The sequence below is a fragment of the Octopus bimaculoides genome, chromosome 18 (assembly GCF_046866305.1).
Source record: "Octopus bimaculoides isolate indiv1 chromosome 18, ASM4686630v1, whole genome shotgun sequence".
NCBI classification, from domain to species: Eukaryota; Metazoa; Mollusca; class Cephalopoda; order Octopoda; family Octopodidae; genus Octopus; species Octopus bimaculoides.
In genome coordinates this window covers 43,516,859-43,537,438 of record NC_142945.1, presented here as the reverse complement: position 1 = coordinate 43,537,438, position 20,580 = coordinate 43,516,859, and the positions used below count along the sequence as shown (strand labels likewise).

At 32.8% G+C, this 20,580-nt stretch overlaps 1 long non-coding RNA gene across 3 annotated transcripts in view; it reads right to left on the bottom strand.

Moving 5' to 3' along the window:
* The window catches only part of LOC128249805 (uncharacterized), a 428,716-nt gene that overhangs the window by 43,898 nt on the left and 364,238 nt on the right, over nt 1-20,580 (bottom strand). For 2 of the 3 annotated variants that reach the window (XR_016245014.1, XR_008265924.2), the window contains exon 3: nt 4,660-4,925. The exons of the other annotated variant lie outside the window; for it this stretch is intronic. This is a non-coding gene — a long non-coding RNA (uncharacterized LOC128249805). Of the gene's footprint in view, nt 1-4,659; nt 4,926-20,580 lie in introns of those variants that run through there. 3 annotated transcript variants of the gene reach the window in all.

Sequence of the window (20,580 nt, the reverse complement as noted above, 5' to 3'; positions counted from 1 at the left end):
CTGGAGGAGGTAGTGCTGCCCTGGGTCAAGACGGTAGCAGCTGGAAGACCCTATGTCTAGCAACAAGACTCTGCACCATGCTACACAAGCAGGAGAACCCAGTCATGGCTCTCAGAAAATTTCTGCAACCACATCACTCCTAGCATCTGACCATTATTATGTGTGGGGCACAGTTGAATAAGAGACCAACAAAACTCCTTGTATCACCAAAGATGAACTGAAGACAAGGATCATGACAGCATTCATCAATTTAAACTAGGAGACCATCCAGAAGAGTTGCAGAAGATTCCAAAGTTGTCTGGAGGCCATGTTTGAAGCCAATGGCGATTTTATTGAATAAATTTAGTCTTTAGTATTTCAAGATATTTTTATATAATTTTGATAAATATATCTGTTCAAATGAGACGTCAGTGTTATTTTCAGTTTTGCATAATTTAGACAATTTATTCACCCCACCCTGTATGTATAGGAGAATTTATTTTGAGGTTTGAAAATGCACCTGAATCAAAAAAAAATGTGTAATCATTTTTGAATAGGCTTATTCTTTGCCAAACTAGTTTCAACAATTTTTTGCTTATTAATGGTGCAAATATTTAAAAAAGAGAAAAGAGCTTACGAGAGTTTAAAGTTACAATGTAAAAAATGGACAAGCATGTTTAAACCATTAAATGTTCAAATGTTCTCAGAAATTTCAATTCATTTCACAGGGATAGATAGTAATATCAGTGTAAATGTTCTGTGAGGATTATAACAAATGTACATTATTAAAAGTTCAGTCATACTGAGTTTTAGAATTATAAAGTCTGTCATACCGGCCATGACGAAGGGAAATAGCCCTGAAACTCGAGTCGCCTTTATATACTTATATTTATATATTTGATCCTTTATATTGAACACTCAATATTTCATCTACATTCAATACTTTATTTCATGGTGCCATCCGTTTTTATTTTATTTTATTTTATATTATATATTGTATATTATATTATATATTGTATATTCCATATTCTATACCACACATTGGTTCTGCAGGAATATAAATAAAACATAAAAAACAGGCAGTGCTGGAACTCTTTTAAACAAAATAATATACTCCTCTATACACAATCATACAAAAAAAAACCTTTTTTGTATTTATTTTTACTCGCATATATATATATATATATATATATATATATATATATATGGACATATGGTGGATGTACATATTTATATATAAGTTTGTTTGTTTACCTTCAGCGTAATTTGAATTTATATATATATATACATATAAAAAATTTAGATTCAAGGTGAATGTGGTACTTAAGTTTAGGCACCAGAATTAAGTATGGTATTATCCAAGCAATTCCAAAATAAGGTGATTAAAATCAAGATAAGCAACAAGGATATTCAAAGTTGGAGTGGCATGAAACGATTTACTGCATTAACTTTGAATATTGTTGTTGCTTATTTTAATATATATATATATATATATGTGTGTGTGTGTGTGTGTGTGTGTGTATATATATGTATATATATACATTTGTATATGTGTGTGTTTGTATTTATATGTATATATATATATAAATATACTAGAGAGACACTCGAGAGATATAAACAATATCAAATAGAAAAGATGTAAAAACAGACATAAAAAATGAGAACTATCAATAAATAAAAAAAAAGTGTCCTGGGAATAGAGATAGAATGACAGATACAACATCCAACACAGGTATGTATTTTGCTAGTTCGTGGGCAGGTGCACTTATAGGCATAAGAGAATATATTCTCATCAATGCACCTGGTGTTAAAACACCTGGAAGTCATTGACAAGTGGCATAACTCATTCAGGAGCGACACATATTGATGTTTTGTCATTTTTGTGACTTGTCAATACCATGTATGCGAATAAGTTCTGATGCACGCTAAATCATCATCTAAGACAGTATGCAAAATGGTGTAAGTACCATCTGCTGGTATGTCCCAATGTTTTCCCAAATAAAATTGCGCTTCAATGATTGAAGTTCTGATGAAGCTGAAGCACTCAAATTTGAGTGCATTGCATCTTATAGCAGAAACAACTGTAAGTTAATAAACTTCATTACATGACTGTTTATTCTTTTATCATCCAAATTTCTTATAAGCATGTGTGTGTGTGTGTGTGTGTGTGTGTGTGTGTGTGTGTCCTTTACTACTATTTTATATATTCACCTATTCACAGCATAAAAAAAGAACATTTCTTTAAAAATAATCTGAATCACCCACAACATGCAATGTAACACATGCGTGATTAATCTTTGCGACTGTAACATCACTTAACAAAAGGCAGAACAATATGAGCGTTCATGACAATATATGTAATTCATTTTGGGGCTGGACTCATGGCAAATGGCAATAATGATATTACATACTAAGTGTATATTTTGAACTTGAAAGGCAGCGATAATTATGTCGGTGTCCAACATGAAAATCTAATGAATTCCATGCATTGATTTTAAGCTGATTTCTATGAATGAATTCATCATCTTTTTTCTTTTTATTTTATAGTAAATGGGAAATAGTTTTGTATATTTAATAATTAATATATAATATTTATATCTTTAGTCTGGGGAGGCACATTGTGTAACTTTTCTCTTGTAAATGTCTACGCACACACACACACACACACACACACACACACACATACACACAAATTTGTGTGTGTATGTACACATATGTTCTAATAGACATAGTTACTAAACATGTGCACATAAACACATACATTTTCATCAACATGCATATGCACACACATATATGAGAAACCTACTTTCTTATTTTAGCAACAACTTCCACTGCACGATGGTTTTCATCACTAGACTCTGTATAGATATCGTATCTCCTACACATCATTATAATACAAGGCTAAGATAAGTAAGTAAGCAATCTGTTATCATACAAGAATACGTTCACAAAAATATGTTCAAATGCAGTATCATCATTACACCACACTTAAGAAGTACACGTGTTTCTGCAACACCCCCACCCCAAATTTGATTGGTTCTTTTACGCACATACATTTATGTACCTGTGTATATATGTCATTCAGTAGCTCAGTTGAGAGAGCAGAATGGAGTTGTAGAAAGACTGATGCCTGTAATACGAGGTGGGTGGTTTGTCTCTACATTGAAATATGAAGATTTACTTTCATTTTCCCCATGTAATAAAGAACATGTATGATTTGTTTTCAATAAATTTGTAAAAGTAATATGGATTTTATTACCAATCTTTGATGCATACCTACTTTGCATCCACCCTATAACTATATATATATATATATATATATATATATATATATATATATATATGTGCATGTATGTGTATGTATGAATATCTGTGATTATACATGTTTATATATATATTTTATCTGTATTTTGTATTGTAGTGCACATGACCACTCTGTGTAATAAGCACTTTATAAATTTTATTGTATACATATACGCATATATTTGTGTGTGTATTTGTCCTTAAAAGGATATACAGGTAATTATATGCATGAGAGTGTAAACATATATAGATGTATTCATAAATAATAACACTGATGGGCTGAGATTCACTACAGCTGTTTCAGCCATGTTTTTTTTTTTTTTTTTTTATTTAATTGAAGGCTAACAATTGATAAGACATTTCACAATGAATAAAAAGATTTCTGATTCGGATCCTGGCAAGTTCCTCAATATTTTTCTTTTTATAAATGCTGTTACATTGAGAAATATGTTTGTTGATATATGTATGTGTGTGCGTGCACGTACACGGATGTTCCATCTACCATTATATTATTCATAGATTTCTTTTTATCTTCATCCTTAATACCTTGATCTACTAGTGAATACAGTTATGAAATTTAGACTTGTTATTTTTAACTTTAACAAAGTTCTGGTTTGTGCTTGATATAAATAGCAATAAGTTATCTATTGCTCTACTATATGCAAAAATGCTGATACTTGTTCTCTGATGAATTTTTAAATAGCGATGAAACTAGTTAGAACATTCCAAACATGTTCCTTTCTCTGTTGCTGGACGATTTAAAGCCTACATTCACATTTGCCCATATATCTTTACATTAGACATAATAAAGCTAAAATTCTCAGTATTAGTTGCATTAGAAATTTCAGATATTATATAAAAATTTCAAATGATATATACATATATATGCATATGTGTGTATGTGTGTGTATACAAACGCAAGTATATTATGCTCATGAATTATAGGTAAAGACAAGGATAAACAGGAGTTTACCAAGAATTAAAATTTAAAGAAAACAGAAAATGAAGAAATATTGGTGATCAACAATTGACTTAAATCAATTATTATTTATTTATTCAAAACAGTCTATTTTTTGTTTTAAATTAATAAATAACTCACATAAGTCAATTGTTGTTCATCAATATTTCTGCATTTTCTGCCTTAAATTTTACGTTTATATATAATATAATATAATATAATATAATATAATATAATATCATATAATATAATATAATATAATATAATATAATATAATATAATATAATATAATATAATATAATATAATATAATATAATATAATATAATATAATATAATGTAATATAATATAATATAATATAATATAGTATTATATATATATATATATATATATATATATATATATATATATATTATATGGTGTTCAGAAATTAATTTAGATCAAAATACAATATTAACAAAAGCCACAATAGATAGATATATGATGTGTTTGGTAGATCATTCTTTACGAAAATAGTGCTATCGATGTTACGTGACATTTCTTACTTGCCAGAATCTCCATTCCAATTCGGTATAGTGATATGAAGAATGAAAGACTTTAGAGTATTCGAGAAAACATTTTTGGGTTTTTGGGGGTTTTTTTAATCCTTTTCTTGTTGTAGAGCACAAAAATTGCAATTGGCTTACCTGGAAAAGAAAAAGAAAAAAAATGTTAGGAATGAAATTATGAAAAATATAAATATAAGAATTAATTTATTTCTTTGAAATTTGATATTCTGCATGGAAATGTGGTTTTTGACATGGAAATCTGACACGGCACACAAGAATATTTGGATCATGTATAAATTCAAGATCTATACTGCATCTTTGCATGTTTTTTTTCACAAAATTCTTCCGTATTATCGGCTTTATTTCTGAAATTATTCAAACACCTAAAGAAATCCAATAAAGTGCAACCTATTTGGTGGTTCCTGGTCTGGATTGATATCAGTGAAGGGAACGTGATATTAAATTAGGGATTGGGATATTAGAGAAGGGAGCATTATATTACAGGAGAAAATGGGATAAATATGGTGTCAAGATATTTATGAAAGGAATATTATATATCAAATGAAGTAGAAGATCAGTCAAGAATGAGATATTAGAAAAGTGAACGAGAAGTATTTGACAATGAAGTGTGCTGTTTGATAAGGGAATAAAGTATTAGACTGGTAAAATAGGATGTGTGACAACAAATTGTAAAATCAGAATGGGATGGGATATGAGTTGGAAGAAAAAAATATTACACTAAACAAAGGAATCCGATATCAGACAAGGGAATATGATATTTGACACGGAAATATAATATATCTATAAAGAGATGTGATATTAGACAGGAAGATGGGATATTACAGTAGGAAATGGGATATGAGGAAAATGGAATATGATTTTCTACAAGAAAATTTGGAAGAATAGGAAAAATGATATTAGACAAGACAAAAGTATATCCGAGAGAGAATGCGATCAGGGAATGTGATGTTTAATAATGAATCCAAAATACATTACATAATGCTGTGGACGATAAACAATCACTTGATGATTAATAACCAGTCAAAAGGGAAATAATAAGCCATCACTAGCTTCCATCGTTTGATATTGGTCATGCTACAGCACTGCTCTAAAAGGGTTTTAGTTGATCAAATCGACATGCTGTTATTATTTCTGTCTGGTACTTAATACATCAATTTATTTATCCTGATAGATTTCATAGATATTTAATATATCAATCTCTCTCTTGATTGATTTACGATATTATATGTTTTGACACTACATCATTACATACAACAGTAAACGCAAACACGAAGATAGACACACACAAATAAAATACACACAAACACACACACATGTACACTAACACATACACACATATATATATATATATATATATATTGCTGAAACGTAATGTAATTTATTGCTGATGAGAATATAATGATTCTTGAAACATTGCCATTCTGCAGAATCCATTTTTGCTGACAATTTTGAGGATACAGAAACATGACAGCTGATTACAAGTGATTTATATATCAAGTAAATAGTAAATTTATTTAAATTCCAAATGTAGTAATAATGACTGAAAATTGTACATGTACTTCATACTTAAATTTTAATATCTATACGCACACACACACACACACACACACACACATACGTATGTATGTTAAATAAAATGAGACAACAAAGCCAAGGCTGCATGGAATTTTCAGGATATAAATATGTATATATATAACACCAGGAGTCATGGTAATTCTCACTGATCACCAAAGAGGTGAACTACAAGATTATATATAATGTTTCAACAGCTATTATGTAATCATGTTGGTATTTTGATGAAACATGTGTATGTTTCGCAAAGCATTGAATATCATATTTGTTTTGGGTATTTTATTAATAATATATGTGTGTGTTTGTGTCCGTGTGTACATGAATGGAAACTAAGGTACATACCTACTTACATACATATATATATATATATATATATATAAAATTTATTAATAAGGGTAGAAATTGATATTAATCAATTAAAACCAGTGGTCTAGCATATTAAAAAAAATCGAAGATTAAAATTATATTACATACAAAAATAAGAGGAATGACCAGCAAAAGTGGACTCCTTACTGAGAACATATTTTTCGTGGTTAGATGATTTGGCATCTATTTCTAGCCTATAGGAGTCCACTTTTGCTGGTCATTCCTCTTATTTTTGTATGTAATATATATATATATATATATATATATACACAAATATACTTTTATGTGTGTTGATAGAAAGGAATTTGAAGATAAAGTAATTGAGTCAACACAAAAATCTCAGCATGTCTCTGACAACCTGCTAGAAATAACAACCAAATCTTTCACAAATTAACCTTAATTGTTTTAGACAACTAATGACATATTAAATGATGTAATGCTAAATGTACCTAAAAAAAATTAGACTGTCATGGCTGGAAACACTTTGATCATAAATCTCTTCTGAAAGTCAGGGTTAACCCACAGTGAAGAAGAAACAATTTTTCAATGATGGGAAGCTTTGAATATATTGATAATAGCCTCCATTGTTTTCTTCATGTTGGTGTTGCTGTTGTTTCAAAATTCCTTTCTGAAGGATTTTGAGTTTCATCTGCCAGTTTAATCAACCAGTGTAAGTGATATGCTAAAAGCTAAAATTTGAAGTCTCACTCAAACCAAATTATGTTTTATATATATATATATATATATATATATATATATATATATATATGTACGTATGTGTGTGTGTGAGTGTGTATATTTATATATATATATATATATATGTATGTATGTATGTATCATCATTATCATCGTTTAACGTCTGCTTTCCATGCTAAACGATGATGATGATACATACATACATACATATATATATATATGTGTGTATATATGTATATATATATGTATATATATATATATATATGTAAACATACATATTGGGTTACATCTATATCTCTTCTTAAATATAGGTGTGTGTGTGTGTGTGTATATATCATATATACATACATTCATACGCATGCATATATATCTATATATACAAAATCTTAATATGATATATTTGTGAGTGCACATCTGCGTCCTCTCTCTCTCTCTCTCTCTCTCTCTCTCTCTCTCTCTCTCTCTCTCTCTCTCTCTCTCTCTATATATATATATATATATATATATATATATATATAAATGCATACATACATGCATACATACAGAGGGAGAGAGAGAAGGACATACCTACACACACACACATCATCATATTAAGATTATTGAATCACGAATTTAAGTGAATTACCATTGGCAAAATCACAACTAAACTCTCGTTTTATTTTTTTGTTTTCATTTTCATTTCTTCCTTACCACCACCACCACCCTCTCTCTCTCTCTCTTTGCCTTTCTCTCTATCTCTGTCACTCTGTCTAAACGTCCTTTGTGTCTAATACCCTCTCCTCCTCCTCCTCCTCCTCTCTCTCTCTTTCCTATGGTAATACCTTTAGCTGGAAGTAAATTTATATGCAAATGTCCCACGACTGACAAGGAAATAAACTTAATACAGCAAACACAATTGAAATGGAAATTTTGGTCGTCTGCCAGCAACAGAAACATCCACAAGATAAACTTCCACAAAGCCAAGTAGAACTTTTGCATGGTCACTCAACCTGTTAGAAATAATAGCTAACACTCCCTCATATTATATACACACACGTACAACATTCAGATTCTGTTACATGTAATATTTATTCATTCACTTTGTTTCAAATTCCTTATCCCCCACTTACACATGGGTGTTCTGTTAATGCAAACTGTAGCTTGTTAGAACAGATTATATACAGTAATCCTTTGATTACCATAGGTGTTACATTCCAAAACCTCCCACAGAAATAATTATAATCTAAAAAAATATGAATAACTATCGGCCGCAGGACCCAGATATACTGAGGAGTCTGTGATATAAATTTACATATAGGGCGCGGGAGTGGCTGTGTGGTAAGTAGCTTGCTTACCAACCACATGGTTCTGGGTTCAGTCCCACTGCGTGGCACCTTGGGTAAGTGCCTTCTACTATAGCCTCGGGCCAACCAAAGCCTTGTGAGTGGATTTGGTAGACGGAAACTGAAAGAAGCGCATCGTATATATGTATATATATATATTTATGTGTATATGTTTGTGTGTCTGTGTTTGTTCCCCCAACATCGCTTGACAACCGATGCTGGTGTGTTTACGTCCCCGTAACATAGCGGTTCGGCAAAAGAGACTGATAGAATAAGTACTAGGCTTCCAAAGAATAAGTACTGGGGTCGATTTGCTCGACTAAAGGCGCTGCTCCAGCATGGCCACAATCAAATGACTGAAACAAGTAAAAGAGTAAAAGAGTAAATGGGTATATATTGGCTCGAAAAATCCGTAATGTACTGAGTGTGGGATAGGTGACCCATGATGTATTAAGTGTACAATAGGCGAACCGTGATATGGTGAGGTATTACTGTAGTTTGTTCCAACAGAACCTGCATGTTTCATTGGAGTTAAGTGTTACTTCTTGGTATCAACACTGTCTTTGTCACTAATAGATATGTTCGGATTAACCATCCATTATCTCATAGCTTTAAGATTTCAATGACATGATTGTTTATGTTTAGAATGACATTGTGGAGTAGGTGTGAGAGGCCTGATCTAACCAGTTTGGAGATAAAACAGGTTCAATATTTGGGCCTGTTATGGCTGGTTTGAGCACTAAAGGGTTGCACAAGAACCGTAGTTCTTGATATCCGTAAAGATATGTAAGGCTTGGAAGCTTCAGATTTGAGCAAGAGCTTAAGAGCAACATTATCGGCAACAACAACATTATTAACAACAATCATGAAAACAACATTATCAGAAACTCTCATGGTGCTTCTTACTTTATGGAATAAGTAAGAAGTACTATAAGAAATTTTACACTAGTATGACACAAAAACACCACATATGCATCTATCTATCTATCTATCTATCTATCTATGTGTGTACACACAAAAACACACATGACCATTTCATCATGTTGGTATCTGTTAGGCACTACATATTTTTTCTCTCTCTGTCTTTTTGCCTCTTAATCGTTTTTGTGGAAGGCTCGAAACTAAAGACATTTCCATTCTTTGAGTGTTAAGCTAATACACTTGCTTCTTGTAAGATGACCCAGCAGAATTTGAACTCACAATATGAAGAGGGACATAATGCCACTAAGCAATTTTGCCTGGCACACACACACAGTTCTGCCAGCTCACCTTATATATATGAGAGGGTGGCTGAAAAGTTCCTTGCTTCAGGTAAATGACTACACCTTTCTCCCAAACCAATTGATTTTGTGTGAAAATTTGAAACCAGTGTATGTATATATATATGTGTGTGTGTGTATGTGTGTGTGTGTGTGTGTGTACACATAGATAGATAAACAGACAGACAGACAGATAGATAGATAGACAGACGGATAGATAGATAGATAGATAAATAGACGATGGATGGATGGTTGGATGGATAGATGAATTGGTGGATAGAGAGGTAGATAGTTAGATTTATATGTGGTCCTATTGATGTTTCTGGGTCCTATTGATGCAAAATTTCTTATAGTACTTATTAGTTATGTCATAAATGGAGGTGACTCCAATAATTAACAAACTAAATAGATGACATCTGCCGTTTGATAAATAGGGGCCGATAAAATGCACACTACATTAAATATGAGGGTCAATATAATTGATTGAAACCCTTGAAGGCTGTGTCATATCATTGCTTCAATCTAATTACTAAAACCAATAACAGAATCTTTATATATATATATATATATATATATATATATATACATATATATATATATGTGTGTATGTGTGTGGGCATGTCCTTTGTACTGAAGCAATCTAGTGGTTTGTTAGATTATATTAAGATTGTGTAAAATAGAAAATATTTTTGTTCGAGCTAATGATCAATTATTTGCCTTTTTACCTCACAGCTTGTCTTATTTAATTAAGAACAAACGGTTCATCATAACTTCTCTTGAAGTCATCCCAAACCAAAAAGCATTAATGGCTTATAATGAGATAATTATGTGTTCGCTAACGAAAGGAGAGAAACGATAGAAATACAAACACATATAAATACAAGTACATTATATATGATATATATATATATGTGTGTATATATACATACATATATATACATACATATATATACACACACACACACACACACACACACACACACACACACACACACACATATATATATATGAATTACTTTTTCTAATTTTCTATTAATATTCTTGTTAGGATGATTGTTGTTGTTATATGACTTAATATTTTGGCATTAGGATCTTGTTTTATTTGGACGTCCAAAAGTAATCAGTACACATTTAGTGAAGAGAGAAAGGAAATAAGAGAGGGAGAGAGAGAGAGAGAGAGAGAGAGAAAGAGAGACAGACAGACAGACAGAGAGACATACAGTGAATGAGTGAGTGGGTGAGTGAGGATGTTGAAAGATCAATAATCAAAATATATAGATTGTTTAAACGAATAGGAAGAATCGCCATCAGTCTTGACAGCAGTTATATGTCGATGAAGCATCTTTTCTGATATTTAGCTGATGAGGTCGATGAAGCATCTTTTCTGATATTTAGCTGATGAGGTCGATGAAGCATCTTTTCTGATATTTAGCTGATGAGGTCGATGAAGCATCTTTTCTGATATTTAGCTGATGAGGTCAACATTATCTTTGTTGTCAGTGATGACATTTTTGTTCTTGTAATTGTTGTTCTTGCTGTTGTTTAGCTTGAATTGGATCCAAACTGAGAAAACCCTGCAATCACGAAACACATCCTCCCATGACCGTCTAGTCTTTTGTAAAAGATGGACAAGTATATATATATATATTATCTAATATGTCTGTCCTTGTTTAAAATGGCAGAATGTGATCTGATAGAAACTTGGCTGTTTTTTCTGGTAAGTTGCCTTGTTGGCTCATTATTCTCCATACAGGCATTGCTGTCTTTGAAGAATGCATTTCTGCTGTGACCCAGAATGCCTAAAATGGTAGAATGTGATGTGATGGGAATTTAGCTGCTTTTTCTAGTAGGTTCCTTTATTGGCTCAATGATGTCCTGTCCATACTAGCACTGCTGTTGTTGACAAATTTGTTTTCGCAGTTTCCCAAAACACCCGTGGCATAAAGACAGCTCTGAGGATAAAATAATAAGCCCAGCACTAAAAATGCGGGGACCATGTTTGGGGACCATGTAAAAGAAGGGCACAGATTCCACGTGGCAAAGAAGAGCTGTTATACAAGGAGCAACACTCAGGGAAAAGAACTTCCAAACTACACCAAAATTAAGCATGTGTGTGAGAGTGTGTTTGTATTAGGAGTGGCTGTGTGGTAAGTAGCTTGCTTACCAACCACATGGTTGTGGGTTCATTCCCACTGCGTGGCATCTTGGGCAAGTGTCTTCTACTATAGCCTCGTGCCGACCAAAGCCTTGTGAGTGGATCTGGTAGACAGAAACTGAAAGAAACCCATTGTATATATATATATATATATATGTATATATATATATATATATATGTATGTGTGTGTATATGTTTGTGTGTCTGTTTTTGTCCCCCCCAACATCGCTTGACAACCGATGGTGGTGTGTTTACGTCCCCATAACTTAGCGGTTTGGCAAAAGAGACCGATAGAATAAGTACTAGGCATCCAAAGAATAAGTCCTGGGGTCAATTTTCTCAACTAGAGGTGGTGATCCAGCATGGCCGCAGTCAAATGACTGAAACAAGTAAAAGAGTAACACAGTAAAAGACTATGGGTTCTTTGTGCATGTGTGTGTAGATGTAATTATTATTCCTTGAATCCTTCTCAACCAGTGTAGTTGTGAACCAATGAGGGCAGCTTTATTTGGTTTCTCAATGTGCAAGAAAAAGCAGTTGAATTGCCTTTAAATTAAATGCTTTTCTATCCCATGCTTTATTCTGCTTCAGTACATAGTCTGCTCAATTTTGCATTGAGGTACTCAGGTTGTTGTCTTGATTGACAAATTGCTGCTCTTAATATTAAAGAGATATCCCTGTCAGCTAAAGTTTGGTTGAATGTAAGTCTCAAACTCTTTTACTTGTTTCAGTACTGGGGCCTGTTTGTTCAACTGTGAGTTACCTTTCTTGACTCGCTGATAAGTCTGCCAGCCCTTTGCTTAAGCCTGGTACTCTTTTATCCACCCCAAAAAAGTGAAAGACAAAATTGACCCTAGTGAGATTTGAACTCAGACTGTAGTGAACTGGAACAAACACTCATACACATTATCGAACCCTCTAATGACTCTGCCAATTCACCACCCTCTTAAGAATATATGAATTCCATCACCAGATGGGATTTGGCAATTTCCTGTCAATACATTTAGGTGACATGGAATGGAAACGATGCCGTTTAATGTTCTGTTCTGTTGACCCTGTGGCCAATAAATAAATGATTATCTTGCATTGCAAAGCCTAGGTTTAATAAGTTAAACTTCTTATAAAAACCTCTAACTTCGAAGTGACAGCCAAGTCAAAGTAAATTTCATATAATGCTGAAGGACCACTTTCAGAAAACTTCCATGTGCACTTAAACACATACATACACATATATACACACATTCTTACACACTGTAATAATAAACTGCAGTCAGGTATGGTTAACACAATCAAACGATGTCTGAGATATTTCTCACGTTGAATTATCTGACAATGCTGACATCAACCGGCTTTTACTGTTTGCAAAGGTCAAAAACTGTACTGAATTTACCAAATTTCGGTATAGCATTCAAATGACAGAAAGTGGAATGTATCAGAATAGTAATCAGATTTTATCCAATATATTTCTGAGAGGCTGGTTCTTAAAGCATTTTCTTGGAGCTCGTCTCTGCATTGTTATTCTTTGAAAATCGACCTTAAAACTTGTTGGAAAGTTTGATTATTCATCCACTAGAAAACTTAATTATTCTGCTCATTTGTTCTTTTCTTTTTCATTTTTAATTATTTATCCAATCCTTTAGTCTATGTCTGTCTGAAAACTTTGTCTTTTTTCATGACATGTACAAAGTTATCTGTGATATCTGTGATGTTGCTTGGCCTGATGGTTAGGGTGTTCAACTCCTGATCATAACATCACAGGTTCTTTTCCTGAGCCATGTGGCATATTGTATCCTTGAGCAAGGCACTTCATTTAAAGCTTTTCTTGTCTATTCAGCTGTAAATTAGTACAACCAAATATTGGTGCAGCTCTTTCTCACCTTCTGACTGTCACAACATGGCTATGCTACTGGGTCCTGGATAGAAGGGCTGAGAGGCTGTTCCTGACTACAAAGGCACCTAAAACAATTAATTAAAATATTGTATGTCATCAAAATATACTTGCTCATGAACAATAGCTGACAGTACAGTATTTTATTCAAAGTTATTTGTAAATATGTTGTCATTTATGTCAGATTTTCATAATAAATGCTAAAATTTATTATTAGAAATGTAAGTTGTATGCGTTCGAAATAGTACTCTGCATATCATACTTAATGTGGATATACTGCACAACACCACAGCATGACTGTCTTGAGAAAGCATCTCATGAAGATATCACATGTCATATGATCACATGACAGACCAGACTATCAGATACTAGGTTTACAAAGAATAAGTCCCGGGGTCAATTTGCTCGACTAAAAGCGGTGCTCCAGCATGGCCACAGTCAAATGACTGAAACAAGTAAAAGAGTATACACACCCCTCGTTTGGGTAATTACTACTTCCAAGTTTCTGCTAGCTAGGATACATATGTAGTCTGGATTTTACCTCCACCATTCCCTAATCCCAAATTTGGATTTTTATTCTCATACACTGAAATCTCTGTTGCTAACAGGGAACTATAAAATAACTTTTTTCTGCTTATCGAACTTCCATATGGGAAATATTTACAACCTTCTACATCAATCAACCACTACAGTTTCTGAAAGTGGGTTTCTATGGATTACGGGAAGCTCGTTAACTTCCTTTTCCTGGATCTTTGGTTCTCACCTTTACATTCATATAAATACATATATACAATGGCATTAGTGGGAGACACTGGTCCAATGTGCCACGGAATAGGACTGAAAGTGGAACCATGAGTTTGGGAAGCAAAGTTCTTTCCACATTCCACATTAAAAGATGAAATTATGGCAATTGATGTGTTTCCGAAGTTCAAACAGTGTGTGCATTATTGCATATGAGCACAAGTGTATGTGTGTGTGTGTGTGTGAATGAGAGGTGTTGTCGCTCACCAAAGGAAATTCTTCACATAGAAGGTAATGAAATAATTCATTATGGTAGCACGGTAATGATAGCGGTAATAATTTATTTGTCTTCATCTCACCATTTGATGTAAGGTGCTAATCAAAGATCTAATGTTTATATGATATACATACATATATACATACATACATATATCAATAATATATATGTGTGTGTGTGTATGTACGTATATGTATGCCTTTATGCACGTATAGATATATACATATATCTATATACATTTATACATATATATTTATGAATATATGATATGATATATATATTCATATATATATGTGTATATATGTAAATATATTCATATTTACATACATATACACATGCATTTACTCATATATGCAAACACACACATTCATTCATTCCTTTAATCTTTTGCTACTTGTTTCTGTCATTGGACAGTGGCCAGGCTGGGGCAGCCTTTCAAATGTTTGGAACTTCTTTCAGTCTTATCTCAATCAGGAACTTACCATTATTAATTTCTATATGTCAAGTTTCCAAGTTACATCGACATATCACAAAACAACATAAAGAAGAAAACATTGCCTTAGTTAGATACTGTATTTATGTGTGTGTGTGTGTATGTACTCTTTATTCTTTTACTTGTTTCAGTCATTTGACTGCTGCCATGCTGGAGCACTGCCTTCAGTCGGGCAAATCGACCCCAGGACTTATTTTTGTAAGCCTAGTACTTATTCTATCGGTTTCTTTTTGCCAAACTGCTAAAGTTAGGGGGACGTAAACACACCACCATCGGTTGTCAAGCAATGTTAGGGGGACAAACACAGGCATACAAACATATACACACACACATGCATATATATATATATATATATATATATATATATATATAGGATGGCCCCAAAATAGGCTTACAGTTATCACGAAGGTACTTTCAATTTCTTTTAAAACATTTTATTACGTTTAAATTTCTATACATATATATATATATATATATATATATATATATATATATATAAGTATTTATGTGTGTGTGTGTGTGTGTGTGTGTGTGTATATATATATATATATATATATATACATATGTATTTGCCTTTCATCTTTTCAGTAGGGTCGATGTAAGCGACCAGCCCACCCCCCTTTCCCCAAAAACTTTTCAAGGCCTTGTGCCTAGAGAAGAAAGAATAATTATTACTGCTTTGGTCCACCCAGTGTTATAGCGAAAGGCACTTGCCCAAGGTGCCATGCCGTGCCACTGAACCCGGAATCATGTAGTTGAGACGCGAGCTTCTTACCACAGACAGATGCGCATGCACACATGCACAAGATGCACACTAGCAATCATTAAATCTTTGCTGCTTCTTCATTGCCGTTATTAGCATGGTTTTTATTGCCTCGTTCTCTCAATTAAGGCAACAGCAATTTCTCACAAACTACTCGTTACAATTCATGGAATGATCAAGTGACCTTTTCATTGGGATCAATACTGTCAACCTTGCTCACACCTTTCGACCTGCTGCCATTTCTTCATTCCAGTAACTTCAGCTAGCACCCCGCACCCCGCAACCCCCATTACCATCTTGTCATGCTTCAATTGCATCTATATCACTTTTGTTTTTCATCCCCTTCACTTTCGTCTTCATTCTCCTTTGCACTTTCGTCTTCCTTTTCTTCTTCACTTTCATCATTTTCTTCTCATTTTCCTTTCTTCTTTTTCACTTCTGTTTTCATTGTTCTTGTTTTCTATTTCTTCCTCATATCATCTTAATTTCCCCAGACTGTTCTTCATTTTTTTCTTCTATTTCTTTTGCTCTTCTTCTCTTGCATTTCCTCCTCTTCTTCTCCAATTCTTCATTTCTTCTCCATTTTCCTCCTCTTCTTTTTCTCTTTCATTTCCTCCTTTCTTCTCCAGTTCTTCATTTCTTCTTTATTTTCTTCCACCTCCTCCTCTTCCTCTCCTTCTCCTCCCCTCCTTATCATCATCATCATCTTTTCCATCATCATTGCAACTCCTTTTTCCTCCTCCTCCTCCACCTTCTCCACATCATCATCAACACCACCATCACCCACCCTCAACAGCAGCACCACCACCACCACCACCTTTGTCTTCCTTCCCATTTTCTTTTTCCATTTCATTCCTCATGTTGCTATACCAAACAGAGTTACACACCTAACACTCAAGCATGCATGACGAGAATAAAGTCACAGGGTTTTCAAAGTTTTGTTTCATTAAACACAAAAGAGGAGCTTTAATCCACTTAATAGGCTTGAATAACATGTGCATCTAAACATATGTATTGCGCATGCATTTGTGTGTAACATGCATTTGCATGTGTGTGTGCATGTCTTTCTAGAAATGAAAGGAAGAATAAATCCAACACCAAAATCTGCAAGCACTTAGAAGCAAAGGAATTCTGTAAATGATGCTTTAATGTCAAACCATGTATTGCTTTTGTTTGAAGCTTGAATTAACAAAAAAGGAATCAAGAAATTCTTGGTCGTTTCATTTCTAACCTGTAGTAGTAATAGTAGTAGCAGTTGTTGTTGTTGTTGTGGTGGTGGTAGCCTTAGTTAAGCTCTAATCAAACAAACTTGTGAGAAAAGACATTCATACCATGACCATCACATTTATTTTACAATTTCTAGACATTTCGTACCTTAGCCTACATTTCATCAATCAGTTTGGGTTGGTTATGTTGTTATTGCTTTCATTCATGTTGCTGTCATGAACTCTCAGATCAAGTTATGATCCAGAAGATATACAAACACCTGTGACCACCCTCTCTTATTTTTCTGGGAATGGTGTTAGTAAGACTAAATTATATAATGTGTCTTTCCTTTATTAAGATGATATGGTGTGGAATGAATATTTAGCTATTATTTTAAGCAGGCATTCCTGTGTGTTAAGAAGCTTGCGGTGAGCTGGCAGAAACGTTAGCACGCGGGGCGAAATGCTTAGCAGTATTTCGTCTGCTGTTATGTTCTGAGTTAAAATTCCGCCGAGGTCGACTTTGCCTTTCATCCTTTCGGGGTTGATAAATTAAATAACAGTTACACACTTGGGTCGATGTAATCAACTTAATCCCTTTGTCTGTCCTTGTTTGTCCCATCTATGTTTAGCCCCTTTTGGGCAATAAAGAAATAAGAAGCTTGCTTCTCAACCACATGGTTCCGGGTTCAGTCCTGCTGTGTGGCACCTTGGGAAAGTGTCTTCTACTATAGCCTCGGGCCAACTAAAGCCTTGTGAGTGGATTTGGTAGACAGAAAGAGAACAATGCTTGCCGTACATACATACATACATACATACATATAACCTAAACAAGGAGTACTCTGCAAGCTATTCATCAGGCAAAGATACCTCGTTCAAATGAAGGTTATATTGTCATCAAGGAATCTCTAGTTAACTTGCACGATATTTGATCAAAAATGCTTTCCATTCATTTACGATCAAATCTCCTACGAGTTAACTTAGGATCTCTTGATGACAATGTAACCTTTATTTGACCAAGGTATGTTTAGCCTGACGAGTAGCTAGCAGAGTACCGCTAGTTTGGGTAATTACTTCTTCTGAGGTTTTCTGCTCGCTAGGAAACATATGTAGCCTGGATTTTACCTGCTCCATTCCCTAAATTTATATATATATAATTAACATTAGGGTTCAGCAAGAATTCCTTCGCCACACACCGAAAGTTAGAAATAGCAGTCAAAATTACTATTTCTCTACCAAAATATAACTCCCAGACAGACAAATACTCACAACTACAAAGGCAAAAACGAAAAAATAACGAATTCACCCGGCTTTGATATGTGGTGAAGCAATTCTTGATGAACCCTAATTTTAATTATGTTTATATAAGTTTTACCGATAATGGTTTTTAAACACAATGAACTACTTGGTAAAATTACTAATTATTAATTAATTACTAATTTTTACCCTACATCTGTAAGAATTTATACATATATATATATATATATATATATATATATATATATATATATATATAAGGCAACAAGAACAAAAATGGAGAAAACCATAAAGCCATATCTTTAATTGGTGGTAACACTGTACATTACCAATGATTATTTCTATTTTACTAGCATATTTAGATGCAGGAAAATGGTATAAAATACCATTCAAATTAATATATCCAAAAACATATGCTAACGCAGCATTATCAAGACAATCAAAAAATGGGTTAAATTCAATGTCAAAGTGAACTGAGAAAATATTTCCAATAGACGAACACGTACAAAAAGAATGTTAAAGAAGAAATATGATATTCTAAGAAGAGCCAGTTTAGTATTTAACTTTTGATGACGTCAGTAGATAATGAAGGAATAAAAAATAAACAGAAATTTTAAGTCACAACAATTATCTATCTATTAAATCTACTAAAAATGTTTTAGAAAAATTATGCATATTAGATTAAAGGAAAAGCAATTATAATTAATGGGTTATTTATTATTGGAATATTTAAATGTTTTTTTTTATACTTATGAGAATATTTCAATGTAAAATTATTTGTACCATTCAATGATTCTAATTTTGAAGTAATTATATAATACATTTCCTCAAGGTAAAGATCACATTTAGAATTACCAGTATTTAATGATGGTGCATAACTAATAATGGACCACTTTGTGTTATAGTTAATATTCCTGTCTTTTAAATCCCAAATACATTTACTTAGATTTATAGAATTATATTTTCTTCTGAAATTAAATGAAGAAGAATGGTTATGTAAACTAAGCTTTCCAAATTGCCACAGTAAAATTATGTAATAATACATATGTTTCCCTGTAATGACCTTACATTGATACACCATATTCTTACTTAAATACTCTTTTTCTAAAGTACAGATAACTTTGCTTTTGAAACTACAAAGACATTTATTCACTTGTATGTAGTACTCATGGTTACAGGAATTATTTTTCGTTCTCTTCTCACAAGTAGGTGTTAAAATAGGATATCATTAGCTGTATTATAATCAATGTTATTACTAGGTGTTATCTTAAAGGTATCAATTTCACAGCCAGAATTATTTTTACCTAAAGTATCAAAATCTAGTTCAGGAAAATTATTATTAGAATTAATTTCATAATTCATATTATTGATTTTACTCATTTTGCTAATTTTGAGTTGAGACACTGACTAATTTTTCCTTAGTAAAAGGTAAAATTTCAGTCAAATTTTTGGTGGCTGAATATGATAATTTTACTCTATGGTGATTAAATAATTTCCCATACTTACTTTCTGAAGATTAATATTGTTTCAAATTTTGACTCAAGGCCAGTTTTCTTAATATTAATATTATCAACATGTTTATAATTCTGAATTCTAAAACTAGATTTTATCTTAACATATATATATAACTATAGACCCCTTATAATTATTATCATTATCATTGTTATTTTCATTTCTTTTTATCACAGGTTTTATTGGAACTCCTGGAGTCTTGCATGTGTAGCAGGCTTACTATCTGCAACCTATGATACCATGCTATCCGTTCTTTTCAGCTTTCT